The sequence below is a fragment of the Sander vitreus genome, chromosome 16 (genome assembly GCF_031162955.1).
Source record: "Sander vitreus isolate 19-12246 chromosome 16, sanVit1, whole genome shotgun sequence".
Taxonomy (NCBI): Eukaryota; Metazoa; Chordata; class Actinopteri; order Perciformes; family Percidae; genus Sander; species Sander vitreus.
This window is the reverse complement of record NC_135870.1, coordinates 14,445,993-14,466,989: the sequence shown is the minus strand read 5'-3', so window position 1 is coordinate 14,466,989 and position 20,997 is coordinate 14,445,993. Positions and strand designations below refer to the sequence as shown.

The 20,997-nt window shown below is 40.8% G+C and overlaps 1 protein-coding gene across 5 annotated transcripts in view; it reads left to right on the top strand.

Moving 5' to 3' along the window:
• The first annotated feature begins 164 nt into the window (after positions 1-164).
• bmpr1bb (bone morphogenetic protein receptor, type IBb) overlaps positions 165-20,997 on the top strand; it is a 55,348-nt gene continuing 34,515 nt past the window's right edge. For 2 of the 5 annotated variants that reach the window (XM_078270742.1, XM_078270737.1), the window contains exons 1-3: positions 165-352; positions 4,191-4,260; positions 7,900-8,063. The gene's annotated coding sequence lies outside the window, so the exon portion shown is untranslated. Of the gene's footprint in view, positions 353-2,623; positions 2,657-3,771; positions 3,914-4,190; positions 4,261-7,899; positions 8,064-8,444; positions 8,545-20,997 lie in introns of those variants that run through there. The other 3 variants (XM_078270738.1, XM_078270740.1, XM_078270741.1) reach the window with 3 other exon arrangements.

The window sequence follows — 20,997 nt, the reverse complement described above, 5'->3', positions numbered from 1 at the left end:
ACACACACGGTGCATTCTTTGTTATATGATAACAATTCCGTTTTGGTTATAACAGTCACATTGTTTAGGAATGACAGACAGCAGGAAACACATAAATGAATTGAGTCATTATGCGAGTGTTATTGGAGGAAGTGAGCTGAGCGTATTGACGTGCACTTCTCCAAGACGTCGGAGGTGGGAGCTGTGCGCAGGACGACGCGAGATTTAACCAGCCCCAAATAAAGCGTGGTACACTTGGAAAACTCTGCCGCAACACAGAGGGGCACACATGCAAACAAAACAGAGCACGGTAGAGTTGAAAACAAGACAAACTGGGATCCTGTCGAGCTGCTGTTGAACCGAAAAGGAGACGGTAAGCATACTTTACCTTAAAAGAAAAAGACAACCTCAGTAGGATAATCTGGTTTGAGCTGCAGCTGTTAGATTTGCGGTTAGGATTATCAAACTGTTCTCACTGAAACCAGAGGGCTCCGTAATTTGTTTTCCGTGCTGCTGTTCATTAGAATTCAACCGAAGTGCTTATGTTGCTGTCTGCGCTGAGTTTGATGCTGGCAGCAGCTGGGGGCGATCAGCGGGACCTCCGACACTGTTATTGGTGGAGTCTGTGATGATGATGATGATGATGATGATGATGATGATGATGCTTATCAGTTTGGTGCCATAATGATCGCCTCTCAGTACATCTTATCGTCTGACCTGTGGGAGAATATCGCTTCTGAACTCCGTTAAGATGAGATGCAGTTGAGTTGATAGGCGTCATTGATTTATTGAGCTGAAAATAGTTAAAGTAAAGAAGGTCTGTCCAATTAAAAATAAAAAAATATTTATTTTATATTTTAAAACCCCTGGTTATGACTTGAACATCTATAATATGGCTGATAAAATAGTCCCACCTCAAGGTCCATGTAGTAGCTGTTCTGGAACTTTCGATTATATCACATCATTTTTATCACCAGTAACAGTTTGCTCTGGAGATGTTGATGTTCAGATTTCCATTTTCCATGTTAATTTAAAAGTTGAATTGTTAGCGGTGTTGAAATGAATCATTGCATTGATGCATCGCGATGCGGACGTAGCCAATTCTGCATCGATTCAGTGATAGACATTAATCGATTATTGCCTACTGATGTTAGTTAGTTAGTTAGTTAGATTTTCCGCTCGCAGCTTTTGTTTGTTTCTGCCATTTGAATGTTGTCTGCTGTGTTTGGACTCCGTTACATTCAGGAAGGGTCTTTTTTAAGACTAGATACAATAAAAAGGGGAGTTTATAATTATCTGCTTGAATTTTTTTTATGAAAACCATGTCTAGCACTATATAATAATATTAAGGAGATGACGCATCGTGATATCGATTTGAATCGTTGACAGGATAATCGTAATCAAATTGAATTGTGAGACCAGTGAATATTCACACTCCTATGAATTGTCATTCCAAACCAAACTGGGCCTACACTCCATCTGCTATTAAAGATCAATTGATGTGATTGAAAGCTACTAAATGGACGTTGTAGTGAGATTGTTTTCGCAACTTCTGCTTCCGAAGTCAAGATGGAGCTTTAAACCTCAAGCTTTATGATTCTTGTGCTCATTTGTCAATTAGGGATTCAGATTGTGCTCACCAGTATAGAGGGAGTTTCAACACACAGAGTGCAGGAAAACCCCACTGTGTGCGTTAATTTCTGGCAGCGAGCTAAAGACTCCATCGCCAGTCAGTGTATAGTGGCATGGTGTCAATGGCAGTATTTGACTGTTGAATGCATAGCACTAAACCTCTCTGTGCTCTGCAGTTGATCATCGAGCGTCAGTGAACCAGAGCTGAAGTCTGTGACATCACTGAGCTCCTGATGTTCACAACAGCATCTTAGAGCACTGTGCACAATCTGCTGCACCTTATTCAGGTCTGTGGTGTTGTCTTTGAATGCACCAACCACCCTCTGACTCTCTACAGGACAGAGCAGCTCATTGAAGCAGAGCTGAGTGTTTTGGGGTAATATTAAACACAGAGAGCGATCAAACCTCCACCCAGTCCTTGCCCTGGCTCTGCCCCTGGCAGGAGTAATGCCTGTCATTAGGCTTACACGATGGGTATGGCATGTCAAGTGAGGGAGCATGGCAAGGCTTTGTGGTCTACCACAGACTCAAGTGTTTCAGCTTGTTGGACTTTCTGGCACTGATGGCTAACACAGAATGTGTGTCTGTGTGTGAATTGTACCAACATGCAGCCTGAAGTCAGGCCTGTGAAATGGGGTCCTCACAGAGCTCTGTACTGTATGTATAATGTTGGCTAATAGTATTACAGAAATTAAAATCTTAAACTGAACAGCACTTTCTGTGTGTGCACTTGTGGGTTTCTTAATGGACTTCTATGCAAGGTTGATTGAAACTACCACAAATGAGAAAATGAAGGATAATGAGTCATGACACATTTCCAAAATATGTAGGCTTGATGGAAATATGGCTGCAGAAAGTCATGAAAGGAAGGAAAAGATAGTCTATGAATGACTAGATTATTTATTGGATTACAGGATGTTTAAGTATATTGCATATCCTGCCCTTAAACCAGAAATTAGAACAAACTATGTATTTTTAATACATCACAAATATGACATTACATCTTTTGCAGGACACCAGCTCCTCTTAGAAACTGCTGCCCCATGTGAGCATACCTGCAGCCTCATGCACCTACAAACAGATATATATATATATACACACACACACACACACACACACACACACACTCAGTCATTCACTTTCTGATGCACATAAACACATGAACAAACACTCATGATCTTAGGTGGATACTTGCCTGAGTCTGGATTTGTCCATAGGGCTAAACTTAGTAAGCTGCAACCCTTCACCCCAGTTTCCTCCCTTATAATTACAGGAAAGGAGTCCAGCCAATCAGACCAGAGATATTTGGTGCATATTAACAAGCTCAATGGGAGCAGTATTGTAGGACTGGACAGGTAATGACCAAGTATGGGGGAAGGGTGTTTTCCAAAAAGTTTGAAAGATGTTAGACATCGAGGAGTGCTAAGGTTTGCAGATTTCTGTCTGAAAGCAGATGAAAAGTTATCACCTCACACTCCAGCTTTAAGCAGTCTGTCATGTAATATGAGCACAGTGACTGTCAGACGGATCAAATGCTGGAGCTACAGTATATCAAGAAAGACAAACTGTCAGAGATTCAGTCCCAGGCAGACTTTGTTCAATATCTTTACCAGCTGCCAGCAAATGTCTTCTACACACACACACACACACACACACACACACACACACACACACACACACACACACACACACACACACACACACACACACACACTGACAGAGGACCATCTCATATCAAGGCTTTCCACAGGTATGGCTTTTCCATCTGTCATTCATTCAGTGATTTCTGCCAGTGGTTGGCTGTTCTTCCCACACACTAACACTGTCCTGTATCTCACACCCATACATGCCAAGGGAAAGATGCAGTCACACAGCCTTATTTTCTTTGTAACAACAACACTGTCAACACCAATGCTGCCTGTGAGTCAGGCCTGTGCTTGCATTTGTTCCAGACAGTCTTGTCCTCTTGAAAAAAGGTAGTCTGGGTAATCACTTTGTGGCCCAAGTTCTTTACCTGAGTTTCAATTTTCAACTTGGAGATATTACGAGAGTATTACTTCCTCTAGCTCCCATCAACTAGGAAGTACATGCATAATGCAGCTGATCTTGTTCCACTTAGGAATAATCTTCTTCTTACCTGTAGGCTCCACCAGGTCTTTGACAATTAAATCAGCAACTAGAGCTGAGTACAGATGCCCGGCTCGCTGTTTCATCTATAATCACTGAAGAGTCAAATACAGGCAACAGGAATTACTTCAAGCTGCAAGCTGCTCTGCTCTTTGCCTGGAAGGTCAGCAACCATGTGAGAGAAAGCCGACATCCTGTTATTAGAGAGAGAGAGAGAGAGAGAGAGAGAGAGAGAGAGAGAGAGAGAGGCAAAAAAAAGGAGAAAGAGGTACAGGATGAGTGGGGGATGATTGAAGACCGATGAACAGTAGAGGATAAGGGGTACTTTGCATGATTGGGTGAAAGTCAAAGTGGGGAAGTGACCTGAGCTTGAAATTTAGTCTCAGTCCTTTCAGTTAGAGATGGCAGACATATGAGCTCCTTCTAATAACTCTATTTTTTTTTTCTTCCAGAGAAAAACAAGTGCTGGAGCGGTAGCTGGGTACAGTGACAGGATGCTTTCTGATGACCTATGTGTGGATGGTGAGTCGAGCTCTCTCTCAGGCACTCTATATCTGTTGTTTTCCAACTCTACAACAATTCCTATGAATTGAATGACATAGCACATGCTTTTTCTGCAATGTCTTTATTGTAAAACTGAGACATATTGATAAATGTTCAATGTAAACTCTCAAATGTAATTTAGAGTGCTTTCACTTGATGTTCGAACCCAATGATATTGTGAAGAAAGTGAAATCCAAAGCTAAAAGCTAAAAGTATTGATCGAGATAGACTGAGTGTTGATTCTCCTGCAGTAGAGGTAGTATTTGGCAAGGCTGATCCTGTGTGTGTTTTGTTAGTGTGTTTTCTGATTATAATGCCGTCTCGGCAGCAATTTGCCTCCAAAGTGGCAAGCTAATTGACTTTCTGCTGAGCATGTGGATGGCTGTGTAAAATAAACCTTACTGACTATAATAAAATCCTGTTTTCTCCTCTAAAGTAGCAGGCCAGACACAGACTCCGTCTACCGACTGGAGTGCCGGATATGAATGAGATCAACATCTGATAGAATGTAGTACATTTTAGAAACTCTCAGAAGATTTGATTTCACCTGCATAATTTACCATAGCAGTTCAGGGCTTGTGAATGCCTGGTCACGTGTATCAAAGATGAAACATTTTTATCTAACAGTGTCTAATCCTAATAAGGATTTTATTCTTACAAAAGTAATAATAAAGCAGTTTTTTACTCATTTGTGTGACATATTTGGACATTGTTCTGTTGTCAAATATAGGGATGCAGTGGTTAACCGATTTCACTATTAACTGCTTTTTAAAACGTCACAGTTAATTAATTCTAAAGGCTCCGCTACACTGAGTGTCAACTGACTGCAAGTTATGTGTAGCAGTGTGTGCAGTTCTTATTAAACCTCCTTGACAACGTAAATGTTCGAGTTTGCGCACACACAGCACATCAGACGCTGGTCCGTCCGGTCACCGCAAGTATTAACTGTCAGAGTGACAGTGGCTCTCCGTGGTGGGATAATTTACTGCTGCAATTTTTTAACGTTACATAAAGTTAGCAAACACCAGGAAAACACAGAGCAGAGCCAGCCCCTGACCACAGGTCAGCTGCAGCTGCAACGGGGAATTCAACCCAAGTTGGTAAGCTTGCTAGCGACTTTATTGTTTGTTAACGTTGTTGTTAAGTGTTTGTTAGGTTGTTAACGTTACCAGTTAGCTAGCTAACATCAGCCTGTTTAAAGTGCTCATATTATGCTCATTTTCAGGTTCATAATTGTATTTAGAGGTTGTACCAGAATAGGTTTATGTGGTTTCATTTTCAGAAAACACCATATATTTGTTGTACTGCACATTGCTGCAGCTCCTCTTTTCACCCTGTGTGTTGAGCTCTCTGTTTTAGCTACAGAGTGAGGCATCTCACTTCTGTACTATCTTTGTTGGGAGTCACACATGCGCAGTAAGTACTGCTAGCGAGTCAGTTGCAGAGTTAGAGGGAGTGCCACGCTAGCAGCTAGGCTAGCATTATAACGTGTTACAAAGTGACTCACGTTCATTACGGAAGTAAAGGCTGGACTACAATAGAGCAGAACAGTGTTTTCTCTGGAAGATGGTAAATCCCTTTGGGGTGGACTTTGGGCTTTTTCACTTTGTAAACCTTTAACGTGCACAAAAAGATACTGTTTATAACACTATATAAAGGAAAGGGGAAAAGCCAAAAAGCATAATATAAGCACTTTAATGTTAATGGTAACGTTACAGTTAACAGCTAACGTTAGCGTTACGTTTGTTCGAGTCAAAACTCCGCAACAGCTCAAACATGTCATTGACGTTACCACTTAACGTTACTTACTTACTCCTCTTCATCCCCTGTGGGACATAAGGCTGCAAAGAGATCTTTTCATCGCATTTATTCCTTGGCAACATGCTGCGCATCTCCCTGTGACAGGTGCGTCTTGTCTAGCAGCTCCTCCAACTTTTAGACACACCAGCTAGCAGGGCCATTTCTAGCCCAAAAAGGGCCAACTTCTTCTTAAGAAGGACAGCACTGTTGTTGCCAACTTGGCCTTTGTTTGTGGTGTGACTGATTCACCTCTAGTCTCTAATCTGTTCAGATGAATTTAAATAAAAAGGTTGATGATTGATCATATAATCATTTCAAAACTGTTGGTGTTATTTCTGTTTCAAAAGACAGCAATAAATAACACATTAAAATCTAGAGTATTCATGTAATTTCATACATTAGCAGTGAAATTAATTAATGCATAATAATCGTGATAATCGTGAAACCGTGATTATTTTTCAGACTATAATCGTACCAACAAAATCTATAATCGTTGCATCCCTAGTCAAATAGAAATATTAGGACATTTTGAGTATATGCATTAAGTGCATTGCAGCACAAATAAATCATTGTTCATTTCTGACTCACAGATACCCTGTATGTTTTTGCCCCTGGATTTCAACAGTAAACAGGCTGCGTGCTGCAGGGGATCCAGGGGATTGTATCGTTTAATTAGCATTCCTTTTACATTAAGCAATGAACTTGCCACTACAGGACCTATCATAAACAGCGGAATATGCTGACACAGCTCCAACGTAGGGACGTTGGGTGTACAGACGGGAGCCGAACCCATGCAGGGCTGTGAAAAATAGTTACTGTACCTAAGAGAGGACAATAGCAGCCTGTTCATATGTCCGTAGAGGCTTGCTCTGACTCCTTTTGTGACAGTGACCTGCTGACAGGAAAGTAAAGAGGGCCGAGGTTTGAGTTGGAGAGTAACACCCTTTAAAGAATGTCAAGAATCTGTGTGTTAAAGTTCACACTGGATCACCATCTGCGGCAGGATCCTGGCAAATAAAAGACATCTGTGTGTGAGTCAGTGTCTGTGTGCGCATACATGGGGAAAAACGAAGATGGAGACAGAAAACAAAATATTATGCAAATATTATTACTGTATTTGAAGGTCATTGATTACGTTTTTGTTTTAAGAACTAAGTTCACAAAATATAATGGTGTACACAGTCTCTCATTCTCAGGTATACGCATAACTGACAAGCAGGTAGCAGGCAGGATATCAGCCCATCATTATGCCCTAACTTTGTGGTTTATTAAGAAAAGACTAGAATCCCAGTACAAATCACCTGTTTCAGCTGAAAGGGAAAGTCCGAGATTCAACACTCATCGCTCTGTTAGTTCAGCGCCGTACCCAGCTGTGACTCAGTGTGTTCTTTCGCTGATACAATATTGGCTCAAGGTTACCGGAGTATGTTTTGTGACACTTGCTTAAAGTTCATAATTTCTCACATCTCCATAAAGAAGAGGTTTCTGTGCACCACACTCAAAACATATCAACGTGATCTCCCTCGACAGTTTGATCTTTCAACAGTTTGATCTGAAAAAGCTTTGTTCTGAATTCTTGCACGCCTGCTCTACTATACTGTAGACCCTATTCGGCACTGATCTGATTCTGCAATTGAACCTCATGCTTGTCCGCTAAATAGCAAGTGACAGCGAGTGCCACTCAGACTGAGAAACGGAGATGGAGAAACAGATGAAGTCAATTTCTGTCTCGTTCTTGTTTTTCCTGTTGCTCAGCCCTGTGTTTCTGATGACAGATTGCGAAATAGGTTTCATATGTGCATTTCTTTTCCCCCATAGATTCGGGAGAGGGCAGAGGGCATTTAGAGTCGTACATGTGAGGCTGTATGCAGGGAGATGTGCTGACATCAGAGCTTTGCATTTTCAACCAGAGAATAAAGGCAGATGAGGAGGATGCTGCAGTGACGATTCAGAACAAGTCGGGTTTGCATAGATCACATCAGGTGAGTCCGCCCTCTGGGTGCCATCACTTATCAATGCAACGCTAATCCCTTAATCAAAGACTCCGGCACATCCTGGAACAGCAGGACAGGATGGAGTGTGTGGAGTATTAAAAACAATGTTACATCAGCTGTCTTCACAGTGTTTATGAGAAATCATATGTTCATTTGAGTGTATTTCAGCTTCTGTTGTCATGTTTGGCTCACAATGGTGCACTGCTTTATCTAGAAACAAGCCACACACACACACACATCTCATCTCTTTCTTTCTTTCTCTCTCTCTCTCTCTCTCTCTCTCTCTCTCTCTCTCTCTCTCTCTCTCTCTCTCTCTCAACTACATCACATTCCAATCCCTGTCAGGTTTTGGCATTGCTCACAGGATTAGGGCACCAGCCAAAACAGGTGACAGGTGACAAATTCATGTCAATGCTTCATGAAAAGGACTTTAACATTGGATTAACTCAATTACTATTGCAAACAAAAGGTGAGTCATGTTTCTGTAGCTTGCATGTCAATTTGTAGTACTTGTCAACCCATATTTGCCCCTGGTGGGTACTTTCGACTTAGGACAACTGTTGTTCTTTGTTGGACCAGTTTAGGGTTTTGGCACGAGTTGTCATGATTTTCCAGACTTTCCCCAGTGACATTTTTAATGTTTATTTTTGAACAGTTCTCCTGCAGTTTGGCCTGAGATACTTTGTCCTCTTTGGAGCTCTAATAGGTGTCTTGTGTTACTTTGAAAATATCAAAGATGGTTAAACCCTTTTTTTTCTAGCTATAAATACTGCTACAGTAACTGGCATTCAGCCTTATATGGCCCACCTTGGTAGCAGTGTGCCTGATACAGATACAGATTTCCTTAATGGCCTCAATTGACCATATAGGAAAACAACACTTTCAGCTGCTTGATGTACTGCTTTTCAAGGCTTGGTCTGTACTGTAGCACTGTATTATTTCATATTTGACTCATGAAAACAATCTCATTTATACGGTCATGTTGATTTGCAAATCTACAAATAGGTGTGTGACATTACAGTTCAAACAGATTTGATTCAGATGTGGAGCATTTTTCTGCTTTTCAAATCAACTTTCAGGAGGAAAAACAAGTTAGCCACACCGATCAGTCATTCTTCCTTCATCTTTAGTTACGGTTTCTGTACAGTCTGAGAGGAGGCCGGTCTCTCTCCTTGTCTATCCAAGTCTGGCCTCTTCGGTGGCTCTGAGAGCTTTACCCAGAGGAGAGGCTGGATCGGATTACAATAAAAAGAAAAAGAGAGAGAGTAGCAGCCAGCTAACCTGCTACAGCCTGGATTGTTATTGCAGGTGTTCAAGAGCAGACACAGCTGTTAATTACCTCTACGTTGAGCTGCAGTCACACATGAATGGCCTCATACAAGTGCATGCTGGCATGCCAGAATACACAGATTAGGATTTAAGGATCAGAAGACAGTTTCAGGGTTCAGGCTCTTGGTCTATAGAATCCTCTCGTTGAATCTCATATTTGCTTTGGCCTTTTTGCTACATGTATGTTTGAGGAAGGCTTAGTCTGTTTCATTCCCGCAGCCTAAAGCAGTCAACCACATTGGAAATGTATAATATGGAACATTTGCTTTATCCATGCTGTTTGAACGACTGTGTATACAAGTGTGTGAGACCAGTCAATGAAAATGCTGTTAAATGGTCTTGAACAAGCTCACCTGGTAGAGCGTGCGTCCATATACAGAGGCTCAGTCCTCAACGCAGTGGCCGCAGGTTTGGTCCTCAACTGCGGCCCTTTGCTGAATGTCATTCCTCCTCTCTCTACCCTTTCATGTCTAAAGCTGTCCTGTCAAAAAATAAAGGCCTAAAATGCTAAAATATAATCTTTAAAAAAGATACCGGGGGTCAGCTGCATATATTCAATTCCTTCAAAATTGGCAACCAAGTTGATTATCAGCTCCTGCCCAGAAGCGTTAAAGTAGCATACAGTATAACACAATAATCACAATGTATAATTCAGGTTATTTATTGGATTTCTTAAGAAATATTTCCAGTGTATTCAGTAATATGGTTGTTTAAAGCCCATAGTTGTAGTGAATTAGATTCCAGATAGATGGACATGTTGACGTCTGTCCATTTAATCAGTATTGATATTTAATCAGTATTGGACAAGTATCATACTTGCATAAGGGACAAAGGCTGGAGCATTCATACCTGGTTTAGCTCATCTCTGTCTGTCTCACTTAGTGCTGCTTCAGCTCCTTCCTCTTCTTGTCAACACACATCAATCACATCATCATATGCAGAAATGGCATAGAGGGTGATGAGTATTCACTGTCAGTCATTTCAATTTGAGAAAAAAAGGCTAAACAAGTGGCTGTTAAATTGAGATACTAGCCTGCAAGTGATACTTGTTTGAGAAATATGTTCATGTGAATTAAAACAATAGTATTTAGTTTTTTTAAACAGCCCTTTATCACAAGCGTGTCTCTCTTTTAGAGTTTGTGTTCACTCCCTAAAATTTTACGAGGTGTGTGCGTTAACCTGATCGTGTTCGCATTTGTGTTAGTGAACAGCTGCTCCTCCTTTTCTCCACCTGTGTAATGCGGCTTTGAATAACACAACAGTAGTTCTCTTGTACTTCTCGTAAAGATCAAATTTAATTAACGATTGCACCGGTTTTGAGCACACAACTCTCTCTGGCAAGCAATTGGAAGATAAGCGACGTTTGTCTCGAGTGCCAACATGTTGTGGCTTTATTGGTTTCCTGATTCATATTTGAGCTGAAAAGGCTTGCTTTTTACACACAGAGAGACACACACACACACACACACACACACACACACACACAGTGTTCTGCTTTAGACACAAAGTGGTCAAGGTGGTGGGTGTTCCCCACCTTTTTAAACCTGTTTATTTTACTTCTTGAAAGTGCTACAAATTAAGTAAGTAACCTTGGGTGGACTGTTCTATGGGAGTACACATGGGTGAGAAGACGGGAGCTGAGAGAAAAACCTTGAGTGAAAATGACTAGAACTCAGAGTTTTCAAAACAGAACTCAAGATTTCATTACACATACCTGGACAACTAAGGGCATGGAAAAAAAAAAACTCCCTGCGCGTGCACATGTGCACATGCACACACATGCATGCACTCAACAGCTGGGTTGGTCAGAGAAATAATAAGAATAATGTAAACTAAATAGAACAGAGACGACTCCCAGCCAACAGAGCCAACACGTGTCGGCGGCTTCAGATATATGCAGAACCCCTGGTCATCAATCACAGACAGGAGGCCCTCAGTCTCGCTGACAGGCTCGGACAGAGAGGAGGCAGAGTTCTTTTGGCCACTTTCTATGTGTGGACGGGCCGGTGGCGGCTGTGTTCCCAGACCCGACTACAGATTCTTGAGTCAGGTTTGGTTGGGATTCCTCCAAGGCATTTAAGACTGCCTAATGACGAGGCATCACATCAAACCAATCTCAACAACTGAGTAAAGCTAATATTCGTCACTTGTCAATATGGCCGGTTGGCAGTGTTCACATCAACACTGAGGTCCTCCTCAGTGTTGTTTTATTAGGTTTTGGTTTTGGTGTAAGCTGCGGATCCTGAAAACCATCTATGTGTGTGTTGTGGGAATATTCTCATGGTGGCTTGACAGTTTACTGGTAACAGTATAACTGCAAGCAGTAAATTGGCCTAAACCAAGCAAAACAGAGCAGAGGCAGACAAAACAGTCCTGAGGGGCCAAACTGGAGTTTAGTCCCTAAAATTGAACCTTCACCAGGGTTCAGGAGGACAAGGAAGGATCCAGGGATAGAAAGACTTGGGGGTTGGGGGATCCTCTGGCTAAGACAAAGCCCCCAGGGTTTCTGCTCTGAGATCTTACTGTGTGTGTGTGTGTGTGTGTGTTACAATAATGTTGTTCATTTTCTTTAGTGGCTCTCAACCTGGTGGTCAAGGGGGTTATGAAGTATGTTTTATTGGTATTTTTCTGTTTTCTGCCTCTCTTTTGTGACAAACTGTATATTTTCAGCCTCATTTGACTCTTCATTAATAGAAACAAGTTTATTTACAAGGGTTGCTTGTATGACCGTTTGATTGATAATCCTGTTTCCATGCTACAGAGCAACTATGGCTGAGGTCCCCCTCATTAATTAACTACTCAGCAAGAAAGTGAATATGTGTGTTATTCAAACTGTAAGTATTTCCTAATCATGTTATAATATAATGTATTGGTGTGCATAAAAATGCAACCACAGTCTGTCTTTAAAATCATAAATTAGACTTTTGGGAAGACTTTGAAGATACAGTTCTTGAACTGCTCTGGATCTATTGTTTCAGTTCATATGTTACTGCAGAAACCCAAGCAGGCCGTAATTCTCTTGTCCACAGACACAAGTTAATACTGTGGACCCAGTACAAACGGAGTTCATCATCATCCTGATGTTCTCAACCCCCCGTGAGTTGACTGGATGTCTCACTGCGTCCAATCGTTTCTTCACCCACTGTCTGTCTGTATTAGACACAGGGTGACAGGACAGCTGTCTCTGTGCCTCGTCTTGGTCCATGTTTGCATGCACAAGGATGCATGTGTGCCTTTGCAATAGATCTGGCATGGCTAATTAATGTTATGTGGCTTGTTTGACTGAGTATGCGGCCTCCCATGTCCAGTCTCTGATCCTGACACTTGACCCAAAAGAGGAATCATCACCAAGGAATTTGGCAGGCTTTGATCACAGGGCTGTCCGGTGGGGGTGCAGAGTTAATGCGCTGTGTGAAAAGGAAAACATGACGATCAATCAGTCAATCAATCAGACTTTATTTATATAGCACTTTTCATACATGTCAATGTAGCACAAAGTGCTTCATACACCCCCCCACGCACACACACACAGAAACACACATAACACAATATCCCTCCCCCCCAGCCCCATTTACCCACCTACCGACCTACCCCTAAATCAACAAAAATAAATTCATTAAAAACAGGAACCGAGCTGAACCAAGCTGAGGAAACGCCATCATAAGTGAGGAAACACCAGAGGCAAGACACTTAAAACCAAAAGATACTTACAGTGGCTAATAATTACATAAACTGTAGATTGTTAAAAACAATCCATAAAATACAGATACATAAATAAGTCAAATAATAACAACTAATACAAAATTATGAAACTAATTAAAACAAACCACATATAAATAAAAGAAAAAAACACCATAAGGTTGTTCATCAAAAGGCCTGACTAAAAAGGTAGGTTTTAAGTTTGCCATTAAAAACATCAACACACTCTGCAACCCTCAGGTCTTCAGACTGAGGCTGTTCCATGACTTGGAGCATAGTAATAAAAGGATGCCTCACCATGAGTTGTCGTTTGGAACTAATAAAAGACCACTGGTTCATAAGATAAAAGCAAATCTGATAAATAACTAGGGCTAAGGCTGTTAAGAGCTTTATAAACCAATAAAAGGACCTTCAAATCAATTCTGAAGTGCACGGGTAGCCAGTGCAGAGACTTTAAAATAGGTGTTATTTGTGCTCTCTTTCTGGTCCTTATCAGCACCTGTGGAGCTGAGTTTTGTAATAATTGTAGTTGAGCAACATTTTTCTTAGGAATACCAGAAAGTAAGGCATTACAATGATTGATCCTACAGGTAATAAAAGCATGCATCAATGTCTCTGTGTTGGCTCGTGTAAAAATGGATGCACTCTGGCAATGTTCTTGAAATGATAAAAGGCTGTTTTTGTTATATTTCGTGGCTCAAAGCTAAGCTCAGAATCCAAGATAGCCCCTAGGTTTTTAACTTGTTGCCTGGGTTTCAGTGCCATTATTTCCACCTAATTTCTCTCTCTGAACTTCAGAACCAATCATTAAGACATTGGTTTTCTCCTGGTTGAGCTGGAGAAAGTTCTCTGCCATCCATCATTTGATATCTAAAATACAGTTTAAAAGGGCATCAATTGGCAGGAAACACGGCCATGTACAGCCGTGTATCATCAGCATAACTATGGAAATGTATGCCATGCCTCATGATGACGTGTCCAAGTGACATATAGATATTAAAAAGAGTTGGACCTAAAATTAAACCTTGAGGAACACCACAATCCATTTTATAGCTTTCTGATGAGCATTCCTCCATGGTAACATTGCATTTTTTGTCAGGAAGATTTAAACCAGTTTAAAACAGTCCCCAGAGGCCAACCTGCTCGTGAAGTCTGTCTAAAAGAATGCCGTGATCTACTGTAAAAGCAGCAGTAAGATCCAGTAGTACAAACATAAACACAGAGTTTTTTCATATCTAAGTTGCACCTGAGGCCATTTAACACCTTGACCAGTGCTGTCTCTGTGCTGTGTTTGGCCCAAAAGCCAGACTGGTATTGTTCAAAGATGTTGTTTGAGCTCATGAAATCATTTAACTGATTTAAAAACAAGCTTCTTTAAATTTTGCCTAAAAACGGCAGATTGGACACAGGTCTGTAGTTACTGGGAAGTGAGGGGGTAACTGTAAAATTGCCTCCAGTGGTCAGTTGTCAATCAAATGCAAGTTTCCTGCTGTAAAACACAAAGCACACAAATTAACTAATTAATTTATTATGACTTCATCTTGAAGGCCAAGAAGCACACTCACTCTCGTAAACAAACGGCAACCATAATGAGTCTATAATTACTCACCATGACATTCTTTCTCACAGAGACTTCAGATAAAAGCTCAACAGATCATAAGAGTAAAAAACTGCTGATCGGCATGCGCTAAAAGATGATCAACATACTGTACAAGATCATCCTGACATTTTGTGACACTTAACTTAGTTCTCAGTCAGCCTAAAACAATTTAGAAAGTAGTCTGTATCCAAAATGTTTCTCTTGCCGCATCCTGGCATTAATGATAACCATATGTTAAGAGAGAATGCAGTCTCACATGGTTACATTTCAAAGCTCATTTTAGGTTTTCCTGTCAGGACTGCTATGGCTGCTCTATAGTTCACTATTTCACCTTTAGACTTTTAGTTCAAATGATACTGTGGGGTAATACCCATGGACCGGATAGGAATATAGAGTCTTCGATGTTTTTAAGGATCCAGGGTTCATACCTCTGTGTTGGGTGGGTCTTACAGGGAAATGGGCCTTGTATCAGCCCTGCACACCAGCTCATAGATAAAGCTGAAAAGGAACAGAAGTCCTCTATAAGAACCTGTAGAGTGGGAGGAAATGGCCATCAATCATGGATAGCATGTGGTGACATGTCTCTCTCTCTCTCTCTCTCTCTCTCTGTGTTTTTCTTTCTTTCTACAGACACACACAAAATGCTGGTAGTCTGGCTGACAATTCTTCCCACCAGATCACATTGTTTCCTTATTAAATGCCATTTATCACTACGTCTTCGAATGCTTTTACCTGTATTTTCCATTGACTTTTTCACCTTAATAAAATTCTCAATTATACTAAATATAGCTCAGTTACATAATGTAATAACTGACAGAGGAATACAAATAGGCAAATTCTGTAAATGTATTGAAAAAAGAAGCATTGAGTTTTTTTCTTTCTTTTTCTGAATACAGACTTATACATTATACATATCAATGTGATCATCTGATTTGTTTTAAAAAGCATCTAATAAATGTATGGCATAAGTTTCTGCAAAGCTTTGTATTGGCCGTGCACATACCCAAGATATATATAATTACAAAAGTGTGTTGGGCCAACTCGGTATATCTTTTCTAGTGGAGCAGACAATTTCCACCACCTCCAAGTCCAATCCGCTGTACTTGTAACTTTAGCAACATAAAACAGTAGACATAAAAGTATTATATAAATATGATTATATAAATTAAGGATATCAACATTTTCTTATGATACGCAATAATGCAAAGCCAACAATGTGCAAGTTTTCATTCCAACAAAACACTAGAGCATTGGTTTCCAAACTGGGGTATGTGTACCCCCAGGGATTTACGAGTTTGGGAAACACTGCCCTAGAGCATTGTGTTCTTACTGATCAGTTCCTCCTCTGTGATTTAAAGCGGAGTTTCTGACAATACAACACAAGCCAAACCTTATTGTAGGTTGGAATTAAAACCTGCAGACTCTCAGCCCTACACAGCACGTGGATCCCTGTTCTACTTCATCAGTCAAAACAGAAACGGAAAGGGAAAAGTGTGGAAGTTTTAGTCAAATGTAGAATCCTTGTCAGTTCAACTTTCCTCTCACAAACCTCCCCAGCGAGGACTCTTTGCCTCTGCACCATGCACCATATTTTATCAGCGAGCCCCGTAATCCACCACAGCTGCTCAACTGTAAATACAATTAACCCCAGTAATTGTGTGATGTTGACTTTGGGTTTTGTACACTTTCTCACTGACTGCCGGTAGCCCGTGCTCTCTGAGGATGACATCATGGGGTTTCAGGTTGCCTGCTGTGCCTTCGGTTTCCCAGGGGAGTAGGGGGGGGCGTAGACCTGAATAGCAGATCCATGCTGTGAATAGACACTCATTCCCTCTGCTCAGAATGATGCATACATACACAGTTGACTGACCTATCTGCCACCTCAGCTGTGAGCTCAGAGTTTATTGGCTCAGTTAAGATGTGTTGACAGATGAGGCAGATGTGTGTTCCCTCTTGTAGATAGTGTTGTTTTCAAAGTTGAAAAGCTCTGGAATTAGCTGAGTAAAGAGAAAAATTTGGTATCATGGCAATCTGGTGAGATGGTTTATGTTTAAGAAGCCTGTGTTGTCAAATTAAGGAATACTGTTTTGTCTATGATTTTACGTGTGTTTTAAGTGTGTGTATTTTATTAGGGAGTATGCAGTGTGTGTGTGCCTGCTCACATATTTATTCCCCCTTGTTTTCAGAAGAGGGGGGTAACAATTCCCTCTGGAAGAGAATGTAGTGACCAGAGCCACATTCAAAGCTGTCTGGCCAGCATGTTTTAAAAGTGACTATCTCTGCAGAACAGAGTGATTCAGAACAGAATTAAGAAGCCAAGGACAATGCCCATGTTCGTTATGTGGACCATTTAAAAACCACCAAGGCAGTGAGGCAGGAATTCTTTGCACAGGATCACGTCCTTCTGACACTACCAGTATTATGTAAAATATAAAAATAGACCATATAGCTTATTGTGGATTGTGTCTTAAAGATTTTTTTTTCCCAGGCAGCACAGAGCATGCTCTCCTTAAGTGTCAGTCATTCTGTCAATCATCTATTTTAGTTGTTCAAAGTCACAGGAGCCTGCAAAGTCAACCTCTTCCACTGGGATGTCAAATAAGCAGTGTGGCTCCGCTTTCCTCCATTTTATTTTTCCACTCCCTGCATGGACACACCTGAGGGCTATTTCACAAAACCTAGATAGCAGATTAAGCAGGGATATTCCAGTTATCCTGGCTCATTTTAGCCTTGACTCGGTTTCACAAAAGCAGAGGTACCTAAATTACCATGGAGATTTATTCTGTGCAGCTAGCCTGGTCCCGACCAGGCTAACAGCCAGGATTTATTAATCCTGGTGCCTTTTCTGTTCACTCAGCAGTGGTTTTACCTTTTTGGTATTAGCCTGCATTAAAATACAACAGGTACATATTGCTGTTCAGTTAAGCACTGTTATTATTTTAGCATTGTGACCATTATTTTTTTTTATAATTATTCATGTGACAGTCATTGTTGCTGTTATATTGCAGTATGAAAATTGTGGTTCATTTTGTTGTTAGAAGTTTGATGAATATATTATAGCAGATAATTAGAAAAGGCTGATATAGTTGCAAATGTGTTTTAAATGAAGTCTGTGATGAAGGGCAATATATAAAGTGCAATACACGTGTGTTAGTGGTTCTAATAATGGCAGACTGGTCAAAGACAAATACACCTTTGATTGATTTATTTCTTTTTGTATTCTTTAACAATAAAGGATCATGTATATTACTCTAACATGAGCATTGTATTTGGCATTCTTAGCACACAATTTGTGTTCTGTCCAGTAAACTGGGACTATAATTTGGGAGGATTGTACAATTATAAAAACCTATCCTAATTTTACAATCCTCCCTAATTACCTTACCACTAAGTACCTTAGTGTAGGCTACTGTATATTCATGAAACAACAGGGGGGAAATAACTGATGAATACACTGTTACAGTCATGTTTATAGTGTGCATTGAATTTATCACCTAATTATCTTTTATAGTTTCTAGATTTCATAACGAGGATCCTCGTATATATGGACATAGAAAAGCAAAGCATATACTATGTAAAGAAGGAAACCAAAAAAAAACTGAAGAAAAATATATATAGACATTTACGAACGACTGCTCTTAACTGAAAGCATTCAAGGAGTCACTTGTCATTACCACAAACAAACAGTTGTACACTTGTGCCTTAAAAACAAGTAGTCAAAGTTAATATGTTACTTAGGAAATTTATATTTTAGGCCATGAGAAAGAGGGAGACAGAGATATTTACGCATCATATTCTAGCACGATAGATTAGTGGTTGTAATTGATCTTCATAGTAAATTTCCTGAGTAACATTATCTTCTGCTCACTTTTAAAGCAACACTAAAGCACTTTTCCCACTTCGGTCCCCCTACAGGTTGGAAGCGGAACTGTCCATTACTGCTGTTTGCCAGATCGGGTAGCGGATCTGTAGTCTGTAGACAGAGGTAATGGACAATTCCGCTTCCAACCTGTAGGGGGACCGAAGCGGGAAAAGTGCTTTAGTGTTTCTTTAAAAGTGAGCAGAAGATAATGTTACTCAGGAAATTTACTATGAAGATCAATTACAACCACTAATATTTCGTGCTAGAATATGATGCGTAAATATCTCCCTCTTTCTCATGGGCTAAAATATACATTTTGTTGCTTTTTCTCCTTTTTTAGCATCAGTAAATCTGTGATCGACCTCACGGTTTAAGGAAAAGCCATGAACGCGCATCTATCCGAATTACTTCATCCTGGCTCGACCTAGTCCTACCTCCTCACTGTGGTGAAACGCACAAAGCCAGGACGCACTGATTAAACTAGGTCAAGCCTCGCTTTATCAGTTATCCTGGATTTATAAATTCTGCTTTTGTGAAATAGACCCCTGGTGATGTCAGCCACTGGACGGACACACACACACACACACACACACACACACACACACACACACACACACACACACACACACACACGGGACTTGAATGCCCGATTCACAATACAAATAGGTAATTCATAGGCAGTTGGCTTTAACATAAAGTGTTCTTTAATAACTTAGGTCAGGAAAAGGGTAGTGGAACAAACTTTAACTTAGGATTCTTCCCGTCCGGGATCTGGCGATCTGGTCTTCAGGCGGTGTTGTCCTGGGAGGGTTTAAAGCAGAGCGAGAGGTCAGTCCTTTTTCCAGCCAATATCCTTACTGAACAACAAAACTCCTGCAGTGTTGCCTCTCTGGTCCTTCCTTTGTTCCTCACTCTCTCCCATGCAGCCTTGGGCTGGCTCTCTTAACGCCTTCCCCTGATTACCTGATGGGCTTGGGCTGCAGGTGTGACCAGTGCCATGTGCCAAGTGGCTGCAGCACTTGCACAGGCACACACACACACACACACACACACACACACACACACACACACACACACACACACACACACACACACACACTTGCATCTAAAACGGAGGCATCTTAAAGAAAGTGCTGCCTTTCGAAACTTTATTCGGTTTTCTTGTTTCTGCCTAGTAGTAGTTTAATGTTAAAATGTGATGGATAGAAACAGATTTAGCAGGTTTGTGTATTTAACTGTCTGACAGGCAAGCTGGAAAGTTCCGAAATCACCTGGCTTCATGAGGTAAAACCTTTTCACACTTTAGGATTTAACACACTTAAAAACAAGGTCTGAAGCAAGGGATTTGTTCGTAATCCTGTATTGATCCATCCGAGACGCGCTGTCTGGTGACTGGACTGACACTCTGCCATACCTACATGCACACAGTCACGCTGGCTGCATGCCTCACCACATCTAAGTATAGAAGTTAATACAAGCAGAGGCCCATTTGTGGCAGATTTAATGGTACCTAGTGGAGTCGTTATCTGGGTCAAGAGTGGGCAATTCTGCCATTCTGTTTTTCAGTTTAAATGCCAGTCCCAGAAGTCTATGCATTATTAGCTTGTTGTTTGTATGCCTGTGTGGACATTTAGCGGCTGCTGACTAACACACTGCCTCCATCTATCCTAATCAAACTAAACTGCACTAGAGGGAGAAGTCAGCTACTTTAGAATAAGTAGCCAGCCAAGGTTTGTTTGAGCATGCTGGGAATCGTTTCATTTTGGCCAATAGGACTGGAGGTAAAACAGGTGTCTAAGAGGATTGCAGAAATGAACGCTTGATTGTAACACGTTGCTATGTACAATATTTTTTATACACGGGAGTAGTTTGCCAATACCAGTGCTATAATTGGCTATTTGGCCAGTAGCCTGGTAGAATGGAACTGGCCAGTGATATGGGGAAACTTTACACACATAACTGCATCTTAAAGGTGGATAAAACACACTAGCAGGTACACTCATGTGCATGTACGCACACAAAAAAAGAAGAAAAAAACGTACAATTTGCATTCTTTAACAAATGCGTACTATTTCCAGTCAAGTTATGTTGGATAAGTACTGCACTGACTGTGTTGCTGCAGGTGGGTGTTGAACAAGTGTTCCTCCTTTTGTCTGAGATACAAATAAGATGATGATGTGTGCAAGTACTGAATGGTTCCCAAATACCTTCCACTCTCTTGTAGAGTAAAAAGATGCAGCCATGCATCAGTTCAGGTGTGCTGTTAAAAGCAGCTGTTAACGCCTTATTGAGAAAGTGTCAAAGAGCATTGAAGGATCTGTGAATAAGAATTCGAGAGTGAGTCAGTTTGAGTTACTTATGGAATGAAAGGAATTGTAACTGTATTTGGCAATGGATCTACTAAAGATACATACACTACTACTAATGATCAG